Source organism: Ambystoma mexicanum, chromosome 4q (genome assembly GCF_040938575.1).
Source record: "Ambystoma mexicanum isolate Mex_15411 chromosome 4q, UKY_AmexF1_1, whole genome shotgun sequence".
Taxonomy (NCBI): Eukaryota; Metazoa; Chordata; class Amphibia; order Caudata; family Ambystomatidae; genus Ambystoma; species Ambystoma mexicanum.
This window is the reverse complement of record NC_090928.1, coordinates 335,344,839-335,362,995: the sequence shown is the minus strand read 5'-3', so window position 1 is coordinate 335,362,995 and position 18,157 is coordinate 335,344,839. Positions and strand designations below refer to the sequence as shown.

The 18,157-nt window shown below is 45.4% G+C and overlaps 1 protein-coding gene across 4 annotated transcripts in view; it reads left to right on the top strand.

Moving 5' to 3' along the window:
* CRIM1 (cysteine rich transmembrane BMP regulator 1) overlaps positions 1–18,157 on the top strand; it is a 1,425,558-nt gene that overhangs the window by 1,174,354 nt on the left and 233,047 nt on the right. The gene's annotated exons all lie outside the window — the stretch shown is intronic.

Here is an 18,157-nt window from a genome sequence, read left to right as displayed (position 1 = left end):
ATAATATTGCTATAAATAGCAATTGTAAATCCTCGTTGAGCGGCATTCGTGCAGAAGATTGAAAGAAGCACTCCGGCTCCAGCCGCGGCACCTTTGATACTTTCCGCAAGGACCGCAAAAAGAGCGCACCAAATGCCGTTCTGTGGATCGAAGGGAAAATGTGTTTTTTTTTTCTTTTTTTTTCTGCGAACTAATTATCGTGTTTAGATAACACACGATAACGTTCCTTCAAACTACGTGCATGTCAAGCATCAAAGTGCCCTCCTGTTGTGGTAGGCCAAGTAGTGAAATCATTGGTTACTTTTTAGTTTGGGCTTTTAAGCGGTACTTCAGTTCCATCTATAAGCCAAAATTATTGCTCAGAGTACAGCTAGATGGGATATGGGATGTGAAGAGGGGCACACATCTTCTGGGTGTTTAGCCACCCATTGACTGCACATGTTCATGCTAATTCCCATGTTCATTCACACCCACTAACTGCCTCTCCGTTGCAAAATGCACCCTCCTGGGATCATCTAGCTCTAACAAAAAGTAGCATCAAAATGTATGCTGTAAAGGTCCTACCAGTATTTTTTCTAAGAAGTATTCTGAGAGTTCAATGCATTAGTGCAGCTGTAAACCTACTATAGGTCTGATAAAATGTCTTAGCCAAGTGTGCCTTCGGCCACTTGATTTACAAGCAGTATGTGTTTCCTCGTTTTTCTTTCTTACGCTGAAGTACTATTAAAAATTGGCAAAAGCATCGTTTTTGACTTGTATACAGATATTCGGTTGGCATTTGCCAGTTTCTACCATCCTGTGCCCAAGTAATTGTAGCATTTTTCAGCTGTTGAGTTCTTATGGTCAGTTAGTACTATTATGGCAGTGCCTGGCAAATGTTGATTCAATGCCTAGCGAAAATCCAAAACGGTTGGCTTTGCCAGTGCTTGTTGTAGGTTCCGCCACAGGGTCCTTTGCTATGGAGCTGATGTTTAGTCTGGGAGTAAGAGGGCTGTGGTTGGTTGACTGGCATAGGTGTACAAGTTGCATAAACCAAGATCGGGGCAAGGCTCCACATCGTACGAGATGGCGTGTCCTGATAAGCTCCCTCCAGTTGGATGTGTGAGCACCATCTGGTGGGAGAACAGATTGGATTGGTGCCGTAGGGGGCTTCTATCTGCAAACTACAATGCTGCTAGAAGTTTGAGTTCCCAACCAGATGTAGATCATTAAAACAGTATAATATAATGAAGAGTGAAGCAGACTTCTTGCACTGGTGAATTATGAAGGAGTATGTGTTTCGCTTCGTGCAGATGCCTTTGAAAGGTAAGTCTTTTAAAAACGGTTTCTGGAGAGAAGTTTGTTGTGAACTATTTTCCTCAATGCACATTTACCCTAAAGATTTACTGGGTAGGCTAAGCGGAGCATGGACATTGGGGGATCTGCATGCTTATGATTCACGTATCTGACTGGGCGTTGGGCACAAAGGAGATGGTTTTAAGATATCTAATGATAACGTATTGTATTAATGTGTAGGAAAACTGTTAGGCCTAGCCCAGAGAGTCCCTGAACAGTACTCTGCCCCATTCTTAAATTTAGGCCAGGCCGAGTAGCAAGTCGGTGGTGGTACTACATGCCTTGTGGCAGAATGCCTCTTTGGTTTCATCACAGCTTTCATAAACTAGAATCACTATATGGATACCGGAGTGGTGGGGTAGGTTCCCCACTTCCACATCAGTCATGTGTCCTTTATTATTGGGTCAAGAATGTGTGTCTGGATCTGTGAAGCTCTTCAACAGCTGGGGCGGAGCGTGGTTAGTAGAGCAGGTGGAGGGCTTCTTTAGGTTTGCTATGCTTGCAGAGAAGACACTAGAGGTAGCCAGAGGTTGTAAAAGTACTATGCCTCACCTAGTCAGTGGGCACACGTCTCATTCTTTAGAAGTCGCAAAATGGCACTTTGTTCTTAATTGATCCTGTAATAGCTTTGAGCACTGTTTGACACAAAAGTAAATAATATTGTAGAGGGGCCTTACCTTGGTTTGATGCGTATTCTGATATTCGCAAACTAAAACGGCTTCTTTTACCTTGATTTTCTGAACAGTGATTGGAACATATACCGAGGAAAATTTAATCTGGGAAATTCGTTTTCAAATGGGGCAGGTGGTGTGTCGGATTCCCCCGTTTGGGGACACTATACACAGCTTGTGTATTGAACCGCTGGAAGTTGTCACATAACGTGAAAGTGACTGATTAATGTGCTGTTTGATACCTGCAATTCTCGACCGGAAGAGTTGTGCTATTGATCGGTTGTCCCTGCGTCAAAGCAACCGAATGATGTTCAGTACACGGTGCGTCTGCTAAAAAAATTCAATTATGGCAGAAGTGTAGAGAAAGCCAGCCAGGAAAATCAAGTGTCATTCACGGTAATGCACTTTATGCACTCTCCATTTCCGCAAATATCAAACTCCTGTGACCGGTTGTGGTCCTTCCAGTGCTCTTCTTTTGTACCGAGGCGTCTTCGGCCTGTCTGCCCTGCAACTCGCCCCTCCCTCCCCTTTCACAGCATCGATGAACCTTCTGATGACCAGGAGGCTTCCAAGGGTCTGCCTGCCTCTTCTGGAGTTACCATCAAGCATTGGGGCAATATTCAGAGTTTGGGATTCAGCAGGGAATACCCGGTTTGAAGGCCGTGGAGCTGAGGTCATGGCCACCCAGTTTCTCTGATTCTTTCCAGGAACCCTTCCACACAGCCTTGCATGTTCAGAAAGAGAACAAACTTGACATTTTGGAGTGTGGGTCACCTCTTTGCTTTTATCTGACTTTCAGCAAGGCTTAATGATTTTGCACATGGGGTACACTTTTACTCACTATGTGCCTGCTATGTATGTTACCTGTGGCATTAACAAGGCTACAGTGGCATGCTTTCCCTTAACCAATCAGGTTTGTTGGCACTCTATTTCCCCAGTGACACTCATATTTCTTTTTTAAGCTTTTTGTAAGGTGCTGCATTTATCACTCTAGGATCCTGCGTGAAACCCATGTGCAAGGGTCAAAATCCACGTGGGATTTTCTTCCATCGTCCATGTGCCAACTGCAGGTTTAAGGGCCAACCTGGTGCTAGTGGATAGTGGTGTTGGGCACTCGAGTTTAACCATCTTTCCTGAACTGAGGTAAGGATGTAGGCGTCAATAGGTCATTGATCAAATGAGGACCCATAACGTATGCTGGTGGGTGCTTGCTATCCCAAAGAACCTCCCTGAAGGCAGTGGACCCAATGTCTGAGGTGTCCTCCCTGCGAACCCACATGGGGAGTTGTTGAGGTGACAGCTTTCCTAAATTAGCACAAGGAGTGTGAAATCAAACCCCTTCGGACATCTCATCGGTCATGCTCAAGGAGACTTTACAGACTCTTCCCTGAAAGCCGTGATTTTTTGGGGGGGAGAAAGTGATGGGCCAGGGTGGGATGAGAAGGGGGGAAAAGGAGCCATCCACTGCAATATTTCAGTTTACTGTTCAGAGGGCGGAATGTGCCATGTATGTGCTTGATGCTCCTTTATTTGGGGGAAAATGCTTAAGCATTTGGGAATTTCCTCCAATTTTTTCCTCGTGAGGTGCAAATGCAATAGATTTTTTTTCAGTGTTAAGGTACCACATGTACGCCTATCGAAAAGAAAATACAAAAAAGTGTGTATTGAGTATCGCCATACCTGCATTGATGTAACTCGTGACGAAGATTACCAGAGTATCACCTCTAGTGGGATATAGTCCATGTCATCACTGGATCCCACAGGGGACCCCTTTGATTTCATGTCCTAGACGGGGCCTGGTTCTTCGTTACTTGGTTATGCGGTGGGGATAAGTGGAAACATGTATTTTTTGATGGTGAGGGGCAAGATCTCAGAGCCCTGGTCTCATGCACTGCGGTCTGTCGGCTCTATCAATTAGAATTGATTGATAGAGGTTGATTATAATATTGAAGCACTCTGAAATGCATCAATGAGCATGGCTGCATTACTGTCATGGAGTACTGCAGTCCATTTGCCACTGGCCGGGTCCAGTGCATGGGATTTTATCTGCTTTAGGGCCAAGCCACGGGATTGCTTTTATAACCCTTTTAGCCCACCATTTTCAAGTAGAATTAATAAGAAGCTGTTCAAAACAGTCCTTTCCCAAAACTCTTTTGATGTATAGAAACCTGCTCAAAGCCTCACTTTAGTTTTCGTCCCTCTGGTTGCCATTACATGATATGATATAGCATTTAGCAAAAACAAAGAGGTGATGGCTGGAAGGTTTAGAATTAATCTTAACCACTGGCAACGCTCTGGGCAACCCTCCAGACCACCGTTCTTCGCCTGCCAAGCCATTACAGAAGGGAAAGACCATATGCAAATCAGGCTTGGCCCCACCCCAAAAGGGGCAGTCCAGCCCGAACTGCTAGGCCACATCCCCTCTGCACGAGACCACAAGCATCCCCAAACATGTTTCGCCCTTGTTGGGGCTCATCAGTGAGGAGTAGCTTGGGTCTCTAGGCCCAGCAGGCACGGGACCCACGTCTGGGCATACCCGTCCCACTCGGGGTGACATAGCAAAAACAAAGAGGTGATGGCTGGAAGGTTTAGAATTAATCTTAACCACTGGCAACGCTCTGGGCAACCCTCCAGACCACCGTTCTTTGCCTGCCAAGCCATTACAGAAGGGAAAGACCATATGCAAATCAGGCTTGGCCCCACCCCAAAAGGGGCAGTCCAGCCCGAACTGCTAGGCCACATCCCCTCTGCACGAGACCACAAGCATCCCCAAACATGTTTCGCCCTTGTTGGGGCTCATCAGTGAGGAGTAGCTTGGGTCTCTAGGCCCAGCAGGCACGGGACCCACGTCTGGGCATACCCGTCCCACTCGGGGTGACATAGCAAAAACAAAGAGGTGATGGCTGGAAGGTTTAGAATTAATCTTAACCACTGGCAACGCTCTGGGCAACCCTCCAGACCACCGTTCTTCGCCTGCCAAGCCATTACAGAAGGGAAAGACCATATGCAAATCAGGCTTGGCCCCACCCCAAAAGGGGCAGTCCAGCCCGAACTGCTAGGCCACATCCCCTCTGCACGAGACCACAAGCATCCCCAAACATGTTTCGCCCTTGTTGGGGCTCATCAGTGAGGAGTAGCTTGGGTCTCTAGGCCCAGCAGGCAAGCTTGGGGTGGGGCCAAGCCTGATTTGCATATGGTCTTTCCCTTCTGTAATGGCTTGGCAGGCGAAGAACGGTGGTCTGGAGGGTTGCCCAGAGCCTTGCCAGTGGTTAAGATTAATTCTAAACCTTCCAGCCATCACCTCTTTGTTTTTGCTATGTCACCCCGAGTGGGACGGGTATGCCCAGACGTGGGTCCCGTGCCTGCTGGGCCTAGAGACCCAAGCTACTCCTCACTGATGAGCCCCAACAAGGGCGAAACATGTTTGGGGATGCTTGTGGTCTCGTGCAGAGGGGATGTGGCCTAGCAGTTCGGGCTGGACTGCCCCTTTTGGGGTGGGGCCAAGCCTGATTTGCATATGGTCTTTCCCTTCTGTAATGGCTTGGCAGGCGAAGAACGGTGGTCTGGAGGGTTGCCCAGAGCCTTGCCAGTGGTTAAGATTAATTCTAAACCTTCCAGCCATCACCTCTTTGTTTTTGCTATGTCACCCCGAGTGGGACGGGTATGCCCAGACGTGGGTCCCGTGCCTGCTGGGCCTAGAGACCCAAGCTACTCCTCACTGATGAGCCCCAACAAGGGCGAAACATGTTTGGGGATGCTTGTGGTCTCGTGCAGAGGGGATGTGGCCTAGCAGTTCGGGCTGGACTGCCCCTTTTGGGGTGGGGCCAAGCCTGATTTGCATATGGTCTTTCCCTTCTGTAATGGCTTGGCAGGCGAAGAACGGTGGTCTGGAGGGTTGCCCAGAGCCTTGCCAGTGGTTAAGATTAATTCTAAACCTTCCAGCCATCACCTCTTTGTTTTTGCTATGATATAGCATTTAAGCGCGAAGAAGTTTGATGTCCTGCCTGTGAGACAATTTCTTCATGGATGTTTCCAGTCAGAGAGTGGAGCGCTGGCGTCGTTGACAGCCCGGAAATAATGTCTGATCCCTGCTCGTGGGTGTCCAGTAAGTCAAAAGATGTCTTGAAAGGAAATGAGCGGGACGCCGTGCAAAATAACTCTGGATCTTGGCTTATTACGTGGTCTAGAAATGTAGAATTAAACACTTGCATGAATACTTGGTATTTTGGTGACAAGTTAAAATATACATATTTTGTCATTGAGTTCAATGTTTGTGTGATACAAAGATAGTCCCGTTTCTTGTCCGGCTGGCTGGGGCACACCACTAGTCTCTTTGGTTGTCAGACATGCCTTGCATTCACTGTGGTGTTAGCAGCAACTTCATTGTGCCCATGACAAGGGGGCATGTTTACGCCTTGCATGTTGGAACCCTTATCCCAGAGGTGTGGAGCACGACTGCCTTGATGTTTGTTCAGCCTCCAATAGCACCCCCGGTCTAGAGAAAATGTCAACATGGCGTGCCGTACACCAATGGATACAGGCGACAGTTGCCAACTCTCGCTGACCTAACTCAAGTGCCAACATCGCTTGATACGCCAACAGTGATAGTATCTTTATCCGTTTCCCCCTTTTTTATGAGAAAAATAATCGTTAACTGATGTCTTTCCCGCATATTTTGTCATGGGTGTACTATTTGATAGAGAGCCATGACAATGTATTGTGGCCATCTAACACCAATTGTGTGCATTGTAGACACATTCCCAGACCGGGCAGCGTTTACATTCAGCTGTGCTGCCTGGTGCTGGATTTACAAAGGGTGCGTTTTCATGCGCATTTAGTCTCTCACACATAGGTGTGTAGGCTGCGCATCCTTTTTTTTTAAATGTATAAAACCGGGTTTCCCCATCAAGTGATGTGCACAGTGCTGTGCAAAAGACGCGCTTTGTGTGTGGGGTTGGGGCTTTTGCGCCATTGTAAGCGAGACTCCTGTCACATGCACAGTGTTTGTGCAAGTGCACTCCCCTCCCCTTCTTGTGCAGGGCGGCCATGCACCAGCTTCTCCCCAAACAGAGTAGCAGACCATAGAGACCCTCTTTGCCACATCCGAAAAGGCCTACAGCAATAGCTAACCAGTCTAAGGTACTATATATAGCCCCTTTTGTAATTCCTCAAAAGTAGCCATGGCATGGCACCTGTGGGTGGAGCGACCATGCACCCTTCTTCAAGGCATATTTGAGGATGTCTTGCTCCCATCTCATCGACCTACGTACGGAGAGCCTCCTGAATGGACCCGCTGGCATTTGAAAGACAAATTAATCGAGCAGCTTTTGAGACGGGTCTATTTTTGCCTCATTAAAAGCCATGACTATAAACACACGTTCGCCTCCCACCCTAACTGACACCACACCACAACACTCCACACCAACATAACGCTGACACACTCTATACCAAACATCCCTGGCCACAGTCAGGACATGCGTATATGAACCCGTCGGACGGGGTCACTGCGTGGTCACACTAGACACAACCCCTGCCCATGTATGCCCGTGGCCTGATCACCCAAGGGTGTGTTATAATACCAAAGTTATGTGCCCAATCTGCAATTTAAACAGAATCGGATACTGCATTATTGTAATCGCGAAGTTAAAGGTTGAATAAACGTGGCTGTAAAATACGAAACTATTACATTATGCAGAGGCAGAGTGAAGCCAGAACCCAGGCTGCGTGAGAGATTTGTGGCCTTACCTATCGGCCTGGCAACGTGTGGGCACAGAAAACTTGAAAACTTGGAGCTCCGCCTCCCAGCGGAAAAGACGCAAAGTAGTGTTGTGCTGCTCGGAATGCTTTAGTATCAATGATCAACTGGCAGGTTCTGGGGGGTGGGCGGGGTCGGATGAAAGGGGAATCTAATAACTTGCAGACCATGCATACGTGTTCACCACGTATTCATGGTTCTAGTATGCTTCGTTTTTAAAAAAAAATGTCGTTAGGAGCAGGCAGCCAACTGGGAAGGCTGCCAGTGGCACACACCCCACCATCTCCTTTTTGGGCTGAACGCTGAGGACGTAACCCCGCTGCACCCTGCCACCTCCTCTCTAACAGCAGTGAGTCTGTTGATCATCCTTGGGGGCTCCCTCCAATATGGCTTTCACCATCATGTAGGATAGGGCTCCCTCTATACTTCTAAATCTGGACAGCACACCAGTTTACTAATAATACATCTAACCTTTGACATTTACTACAGACACTTATATAAGTTAATGAAGTGTTGCGGCCAGCTGTCTTAACCTTTACAGTGCCATGCTCTAGCACCACCTATATTTCTCAGTAGCATGGTTTGTTAGCCTCCCCTGCTGCTAGCGGACAGTTCGCATAACTTGGCGTCACATACCACCGTCACCGCCTTGCTGCTGGGGAGTGTGGACTCGGCCTTCAGTGGCCTCCTTTTTTCCTCCTCTGACTCAGACACCATGCACTGGAATCAATGGCATGCATGCTCTTCAGGCTACCTGCCTCCAATTGCGAAATCTAGCATTCTCGCAGGGCAGGGCTTGAACCTATATATAGGTGCTGCTGTCCATGCAGAAGAGGAGATAAAGTGGGCGAGTTGGTTGTTATAGGGTTAGGCGTGTGGGGTATACTTGGCTGTAGACCGGGTCTTGTGAATCTTGGCGCTATGACTTCTGCAGATATAAGAAACACATGCATCAGCCATGCACGTACATGTAGCGGTACACATTTCAAGTTGTGAACTAACACTAGCATAAAAAAAACACTCGTCCACTCGATTGAGATTAATTAGTGAGGGCTATTTCTCCAAACAGATTCCGATCCAAAGAGGTGTTAGACAGGGTTGCACATTAGCACCCACACGGTTTAATCTGTTTTTTGCGGACTTTGAAAAGATCTTTGTTGCTAAGGATAATGCTTTCCCAAAAACAGGAAAAAAGAAACTCTTGTTGGATCGGATATGCCGATGACATTATAATTTTGGACAACACATTTGTTGGAATCTCCTGCAGTGTCCTGGCGCTGTGTAAATATGCAGAAAATAATGGGCTAGTTAAGGGCGAATAGACTTCATCTCTATTGCCCACTAGGTCGTATAGAAAGAACAGATTACTACAGGTACTTGGGCTATGAAGTGTCTTCAGAGAAAGAGAAATGTTGTAGCCCAACAAAATAAGAGTGAAAGCATTGTCCACCAGGGTTGCAATCATGATCTTCTCTAAAAAAAAAAACTGTGGCTTACTCCCTGGTTGGTATACTTAACATCTATAAACAAAAACTGACTGCTTCTTTTTTATATGGTATGGAAACGTGCTATGTTGATTGCCGAGCCTGGGCAGATCAACTTGAGGGGGTAATCTGGAGACACATCCTGGGGTTGAATAACTATACCCCCATTGAGGCAATAAGGTTAGAACTGGGATTGATCTCACTGGCTGCTATGATTGATATCAATAGAGGCAATCTGTTAAAATTATGTATGCTGGTGAACAATCCTTGCTCTCTGTTATAAAAACGGCAATGATAGGTAAAAATGTAGCCATGCAAAAATTCAAGTTAATTAATGAAACATTTTTTTTATCAGATCGGTTGGTGCCCGAATTGGTATTATGGAGAGTGTGCTCTCTGTCAATCACTGAAGTTTTCTGAGAAGTGGGACTGTGTGTCCAGCCACGAAAAGATTGCTGGCATGAAATCTTTAATTGCCTTCTGCAGGCTGCACTTCTCATATAAAGAGCCTCAACCTTATTTTAGGCTGATGCCATTGCCTACTGCCCATAAAGTATTTCCGAACATGTGTTTGAATAGATTTAAGGTATTGGAGGTCACTGGTGCCTGGTTGGGTTTACCACTGGAAAAGAGGATATGTAGAATCTCTAGGGATGAAGAGTGCATTGAATCTGCTAGACATGTGCTCTCACGTGTTATGTTAAGATCTGTGTACGAATGTTATCTATTGAAACACGCTAATAACCTTGAAGAAATTACTAGGGGAAACATTCTGGCTGATAAGCATATCTGGCATTAATCGAGGATTGACTATTGCTATGTCACAAGTTTGGAAATCTGTAGAAAAACATCGATTGAAATTTGAAGCAGGAGTGAATTTGGTTGCAAATCTCTAATTCCATCTGGAGGATATGTGCAAATACCGTTGAAGTTTGGGATACATGGTATTCCAAAGCTGAAGACCATGGTATTCGTCTCTAATGGTCTGATGAAATGTGATAGGATAAATGTGCATTAATCCCACTTTCTGTTGTAACGTATTGAGATTTTGGCCATCTTATTTTGTGATTTTTAGGTTAAAACCGAATAATGTGAGAATTGAGCTTTTTATATATATTGTCTATTTTGTATGTATCATGAAATAGTTTGTATCTGTTTTATCCTTTTTATCTTAATATGTGTGCTGTGTAAAAGTTTGTAATTAACTAATATACACAATTAAAAAAAGCACTGGCCCTCTCTCCAAGGACATGTGGTGCTGCCACAAAATCAATAAAGGAGGGATTGATTGCTTATCAATGAGGATTCATCCACCAGGGACATGTTCACAGATTGGATTACCCAGGAGAATGCCCATTGGCCCCTACAGTTTTTATTTGGGGCACCATTTTGAAATCATGGATTTTTTGTTGTTGTTGTAGAATCTGATCACTGCAACTAAACTCATTTTGAAAGTGGCACATCATCGTTTTTCAAAGCGGAGGCCTGTTCAGTGCATGTTCTCTTTATCCTCTCGTGTCACATACCTTGTGGTTTGATGGTTTAATGCCATATTTGGTATTCAGTTAAGCCGTAAATCCGTTTTGTTGACTGTTCAATGTTCACATAGTATCCGTTATTGACAAGCTTCCTTGTTATGATGTCATGTTGTTGGGAATTAGACAGAACATCATTTACATGGCCTCTGGGTGCTCGCATGGATCTGGAAGGGAAAATGGAAAGAGGGCTTGGTTAAGGAGAGGAAATGGGAAAGACGAGGTGTTGTGCATAGCTGTGGGTTCATGGAGCCACGAGAAACTAGCATCTGTGTGTGTTTTAAGGCGTTTTGTTCTACCTGGGGCTTCTCAGGGGCCTGACTTGGTTGAATGCTTTAGGTGGACAATGAGGTTTCCAACTTAATGTATTTGCAAGTTAATGTAGGATGCGTGGAGTTGGCTATTTTGTTGTGTTGAGCGTTTTGTCTAGCCATTTGTATTGATGAGAAATGTGTTTAGTGAGGGTGATGGAGCGTAAAATCATTGGTGCTTTCTGTTCGTTTTGGCAGTTTGCAAAGTTTATTTTGGCATGCTATGATCTTTCTCACTAGTGTTGGTTACATTATGCTGAAGGAGCACCATTTGTTTGTGTATGAGTAACCGCTTAAACCTTTCCAGTTTTTTGTCCCTCTTTTTACTTGGGGGGGGGGGGGGGGGGGGGGAAAGATATATGCATGCATTATAGATCTGCGGTCGCTGCACTACAGTAGGTTTCATTGCATGTTTTATGTTAAAATGGGAACATATTCTTTACCCTATCATTTTTTTAACTAGAACTTTTGCAAGCTACTGAACCCGACTGATCAGATTGAGCATGCCACATGAGTTAAGAATCCATGCACTCAATCAAAAGATATGAGAAGTTGGGGAAACAAGCAGTGTTTCACTTTCTTATACCCGAGATCTCCAGATGGAATTGGAAAGGTTAGAACCCAAGTTCGCAAAACTGGGCAATTTGATTTTCATGTTTTTGGCATACATATACACTTTAGTCTGACATTGATTATGCTTCAAAAAGGTTGAACATCACATCAGCCGAGTATGAGATACTTAAAACATGTGAACAATGCTTGTAATATTTAAAATTAAGAGCAAGTAGAATCATATGATTAAGCAGAACAATGGAATGAGTAATACAGAACCAAAATACTCATGCCATATGCAAACACCAAAGGTTACCAAAAAAGATCACCATCCTTACCCGGCAACTGGCCTCCTTGTTACAGTACCTCATTACCCTTACTCGAGCATCCCCTAACCTCATCCATCATAGTCCCTCATTAACTCCACAACTTTGATCCTCATCGCAGTGCCTCATTACTCCTGCATCCTGATCCTTGGCTTGCCACATGTCTCGGGAGGATAGTTCAGGGGCAACACACTCACCTTGTAAGCAAGACGACGCGGAGCAACACAGGTTCGATCCCTGGGTCCGTGCTTAGAAACCTCTGGGTATTAAGCACTTTATAAATAACCAATCTTAATAACAGTTCCTCATTTCCCACAAAACACTCATCCTTGCGACAGTCCCTCATTACCAATGCAACCTTTATCAGTCCCACATTACCACTGTGTCCCTCATCCTTGTCCATTACCTCTGCAACCTCCATCCTCCTAATAGTCCATTTGCCCCACAACTCGTCCTCGCGACAGTCCTACATTACCAATGCATCCCTGATTCTTGTCACAGACCCTCATTACCACCTGTGGCAAGCCAATTTTTTGGCAAATGCTACGTAGGATGACACAGCACAAGAGCCACTTTAGAAGTATAAGTTTGAACAATTTTTATTAAAGGTTTTATTCTTCTTTAGATAATTAAATATGACTTTTACCGGAATGGCTTAATAGATTAAAAGGTCTCTCCCTTCTATTTGTTTCAGTCTTCGATCTGCCTTCCATGTCCCCACATTAGCCCCACTCTCCAGGGTATTTGTCTTCACAGTTTACTTAACCCCTCTCGCTTGGGTCTTTGGCCTCACAAGGGTAGGGTTTGGCCCCTCTTCCTCCAATGCCTTCAGTGCACAATGGTGCAGCATTTGGCCCCTCTTCCTCCAGGGCCCTGGGCTCACAAGTGCGGTATTGGGACCTTGTTCTCCCTACAGTGACTACTCTCCTGCTCTCTTCCCCTATGTGTGTTCACCTCCTCTTCCCAGATGGTTTGTCCTCTACCCCCCAGAGTCAGTCGGCTCATATAGTCCAAGCTGGCTCCTTCCTTTCTCCCATTGGCCATTTTCTGGTCTGTTTTGCTGTACCCTTTTCTATTGGTCCTGAAGCCTTGTGGTTGGCTTGGGGCTGGGGAGCGACTGGCTTCAGGGAAATGGGGCTGAGCCTTTTTACTGGTGTTGCTCTGGTATTCTGAGCCTGCTTCTTGTAACATTGCTTTGTTTAGATTTAGAGATTTTAGCATGTGTGCTTTGTTTCTGAGCTGATAATACTGAGAGTCTCTCGAGAGCATGTACACATCTGGATTCCTCTTCAGTTAGATGCTCTACACTGCTTGTCTCGCTGAGGGAGCACTTCTCACAAATCTTCCTCTAACCCATGTTCCCCGACTCAACCCATTCTCCTAGCAGGGAGCCTATGAATTTCTTAAAGGGCTCGGGTCCTACATAGCATACATGCTGCCAGCCCTACAAATAAGTGGCATATTAGCCTCCTTTAGTCCAAAATAAATTATCAAATCCTCCCAACATGAATTGGGAAACTGTGGACACATGGGAGGAAGTCCCCTTCTTCCACAGGTACAGCTCCATGGGTCTTTGAATCAAAGGAACCAGCAGTGCCAAGGGAAGGAGCTATAACAATTCTGTCCCATCTGAAGAGGACCTTTATGGAGATGCATTTTTAATGTATACAAAAATATATTTTACTCGCCTGTAAAATACCCCTATTGGGAATGGACGTTGCTGTTTAAACCCTAAAAATAGTTTTACTTCCAACTTCAAAACATGGGGAATAAAATACTTCAAACGCTTATCTGGAGCCCAATCATTGGGAACTGTGACCCCTTCACAATATGCTGGAGAGTTTGTCTATTTAACAAACACTTAATCCTTCATCTTAGTCACTTATCCTTCATTACCCGTGCATCCCCCACCTTACCACAGTCAATCATTACACCCACGTCCTATCACAGTTCCTCAATACCTTTTCCCCAGCATCCCTCCTCTTCGTGACGGTGCCTCATTACTCCTAAACCCGGCATCCCTCCTTGTCCCCCATTACCCCAGAATCCCTCACCCTAGTCACGGTCACAGTCACGCATTACCCCTGAATACAAAACCCAGAAATGAAGGCAAATGAAGTGTTTTTATTTTGTAATTGCTTAGTTGATACGGGAAATCATGCCACAATTAGTGCTTCCCATTACAGTTGGTGACGCAAGGACGTGCCTCGCAGACCTCCACAATTTAGAGCTATTGTGGAGGTCGTTTGATATGAAATTGGAATGTTTTAACAACTGTTTTACTATTTCTTTGGTCTTTGTCCGAATTGTGGCTTACTTACCTTAATGCCTACCTTACGGGTTCCATAGGTCAACATTTCTTAACTACATGCCCTCCGTGTTTGCCGACCGAGAGGGGAGCAGGCTCTTTGCTACTTTCCATTTACAAGTCAATCTGATAAAATCGCCTGCTAATTTGCGTGCAATGATTTCTGAAAAGATTTGAGATACACGGGCCGCAGGTAAGGCATGTTTATAGTTCTGTGAAAAACCTGATGTTACTATAGCCCTAGTTATCACTTACTTTTCTTGCGCCCCATCATACCATATCATCCTCTCCATCCCCCTCTCTAAGATGTCACAATATTAGGAATATCTGCCCTTATAAGTCCGGCTGGGCATCAATGCACATACTGTCTGGGGAATGTATTGTTGTGTGTTGGACCTACCCCAACTCTTTTCCTTAACTAATAACTTGGGGTGCATGTTGTCCCCTCTGTGAATTTAGGTGACAGCTTTTCAATTAAACTGTACCTGCCTGATAACTGCTCTCGGTCTTCGGTAAGGCACAAGTTAGGAAGCAGTGGAATAGATAATGCACACCCTCCCCACGCCCCGGGCCTTCTTCAACACTTGGCTGAACGATCTGCCCTATGATGCCCACGGAGCCGCCTAAAGTGCATGAGACGGTTTCTTAAAGCAAGAAGAATAGTTCATGCGCATGAGCTCGCAGAGGACAGCTCTTTCCACATGCGTGCACATTTCAAAAGCCCCTACTTCATCCCTTTTATGGAAGTGATTTCGCTTATGCGAGCATTGAGCTGGGGGCCATTTTGCTTTCTTTGGTTCGGGATGTTTTTTTAAAACTCGGAATCCACTGAATTATTAAATCCTACAAAAATACTTCAGATAAAAGTCTGGGAATTAAAGCAGCCGCTTTATCACACATTTTTACAGCATTCATGTCTCTGCGAATGCTTCATTTAGTTTTAAACTTGAGAGCATTTTTCTCATTTTCCATTGTTTCCTACGATGGTGCAATATTGTGGAATAAAAGGTGTGCATCTTTTCAAATTAAGCGCTATTGGACATTTGGATAAAGTATGTTCTTAGGTTTTTTGGTTTAGGATTGTTCCGTACCTTCCTGGTTTGGCTGCTCCTAGATGCGTGCAAGCCAAGAGGAATCCTAAGCAGAAGTACTGTCTTTCTCACAAGAACGAGAGCAGAAAGAATCTCAAGGCGCCGTCGCACCTTTGCAAGTGTGTGTCAGTGTTCTGCACCAAAGGTTCTCGCAGTTTCTAAAGCTATGCTAAGTACTTTGGGTTCGGAGGGGGAGGGGAGGTACGTGCAAGCATTTGTTTTTTTCCCCATGTATCCATAGTGTTGCATCCTGGGTGGCACTGCTACTGATTCTTGAGAGAGACCAAAAAGTTCCCCTGGCCTATAGTGCCAAATTACCCAGATGTTGAATAGGGCAACACATTGGGGATAAAGGCTTCCATAAATATGACTGTCAGATGAATTGTGCCTCCTGACTGCTCAATCCCGTCTCCGCTCCCGTTACGTCCCTTGCTTTTTTCTCTCGTCCTAAGGTATTTAAGTCACACCCGTGTTGTCACCATTTCTGCGACTGCCTGATGCTCCAATGCCACTGCATAGTACACAGCCTCTTCAAACTCAGACTTCTTGCTACAGACAATAAGAGAACCATATTGTTTGTAAACCCCAAAGGGCTGTGGGAGGGAGGTGAGGGAAACTCAAGAATTCTGAGGAGGAAGAGTTGGAGTAATAAAGATTTCCAGTAAGTAATCTGACCATTATCCACTTGTCTGTCATAAGCCTTATTATATGAGAATATATCACGTGGTGCCTAGATGAGATGTGGCCATCATTAGCGGTTAGAGAAATCATTTATCTTTTCTTAAACTGCGAAACCAATCCAGAGGCGTTGGGAACATCTTTTGTCACAACACTAATTGTATCTCTATAAGCATTGGGCACAACTACCCACTACAGAGACACTCCTTAAGGTCACTACATGGAATCTCTGCAGGAATCCACTAGGTCCATGGCACCCAGCCTAAAAGGTCTCCGTTCGATTTACGAGTGAGCAAAATCGTAGCAAGGGGGGAAAAACATGTACACTAAACTTAAGAAAAAAGAAAATGTGTAAAGCATAGAATTGGTCCTCATCGGGCATCTATTTTCTCAGATCATGGTTACTACCACAACAAGAGGAAGAGAGGGGGGGGGGGACATTCCTGAAAGTTAAACATAGGAGTGAAGAACCAAGGAGTTGTCCCGAAACTGGAAATTCGACCCCACTTGAGGCATTAAACTGGGAACTAAATTCCTAGTTCTCAACTTGGAGAAGACCCAAAAAATTACTGCAACTGAAAGACAAACCATACATGAAATGATGCCCCCTTTTATTTTGGTGGGGCCAAGTAATTTCCAGTCTCTGCGGTGATGCCTCGCCTCATAGTGTGAAGACTCTGCTGAGAAAGAGTGATGAGAAGGCTAGTGCCACGGACCCCATTTGCACCCAAGCCTGATACTGCGGCGGATTGCATTCTGTTGCGTCTAGTACTGGCTCTCTTGAAGCAAGACTCCACAGCACACAATATAGCTGTTGTCAATGCTGCAGAAATTATTTTTGGGAAGCTGAGGGTAAAATGATTGAGTAAAAAAATTCCCATTCCCGAAGGGGTTGGTGTTGATGTGAACAAAAATATATATTTTAACTCTGAAATTGACATCTTTTGTGATCCATGTTTCATTTCAAAATGTTTTCTTTTAAGTTACTCTTCAGACCAGGCAGTAACAATGCAGCTCCTTCCTACGTAGCTGCTCTGCTGGTACCACTAATCAGAACACATCCGTGGAGCTTTGTGGGTGGAAGCAAGGGGCATGCTCATACTTTCATATTTGTCTAGTTTGTGTTGCATGTTTTACTCCCTACTGTTTTGTTGGGAGTATATGCCAGCTTTAAGGTAGTGAATGGGGGTAGTACGCCTTTGATCTGTGTGGTGGTGATAAGTGTAATGGCCCATCACACGGTCCTGTTGACCTGCAGCCGAAGACCTACTGCATATATTCCTTTTTTGAAGAGGTTGTTGTAATCGTTGCGTAGACAAATTCCTGCTTGTCCCCTTGATAATATGAATGAAGACGTGTTTTTTTTTTTTTTTTAAGCGGATGACACCTCATATATCCATACATTCGTGGCAAGGGTATTGATTGACCATACCAATAGTCACTTTCCCAATATGGTGTTAGTCACAATAACTTTCATGCTAATCTTGAAAATGGAAATAGAATTGCAGCACTGTACACTCGATTTGCTAACCAAACCCCATGGCTCTCAGCCTTGCTTCGTCCGGACGGGTAAAAACACTGATTTGAGTTTTGGGCGGGTGAGAGCCCTATCAAGTGTAGGGACGTGTAGGGAGGTTGGCGGGTGAGTGACCTGATAAGGCATGCAACACCCACCAAAGGCGTGCGAGTTTAGAGCTATGCCAAAACACATTGGCCCTCATTACGACCCTGGCGGAGTGGGTTTACGCCAGCGTTATTCGCGGCGGACCCGTCCGCCCTACTACGAGTTCCCGTAGCGCCATGGAGCCTTTCTCCGCCTGGTTTTTCCGGGCGGAGAAATCCATGGCGCTACGGGACCTTGTTGTTAATTATGCCACCGTATTTTACGGTGGCGTAATTAACGCCTTCCCCACTCCCATTATACCCTATGGGGCAAAAATGGGAATGGGGAAGGGTAAAATGGGGGATGGGGATTTACCGCCCCGCCAAGGTCGGCATGGGGCGGAAAATCCGCCAACCCCCATGGCGCTATCGGCAGCTTTCCGCCGTGCTCCGCGGTGCATTTAGCACCGCGATTTCCGCCAGGGTCGTAATGAGGGCCATTGACATTC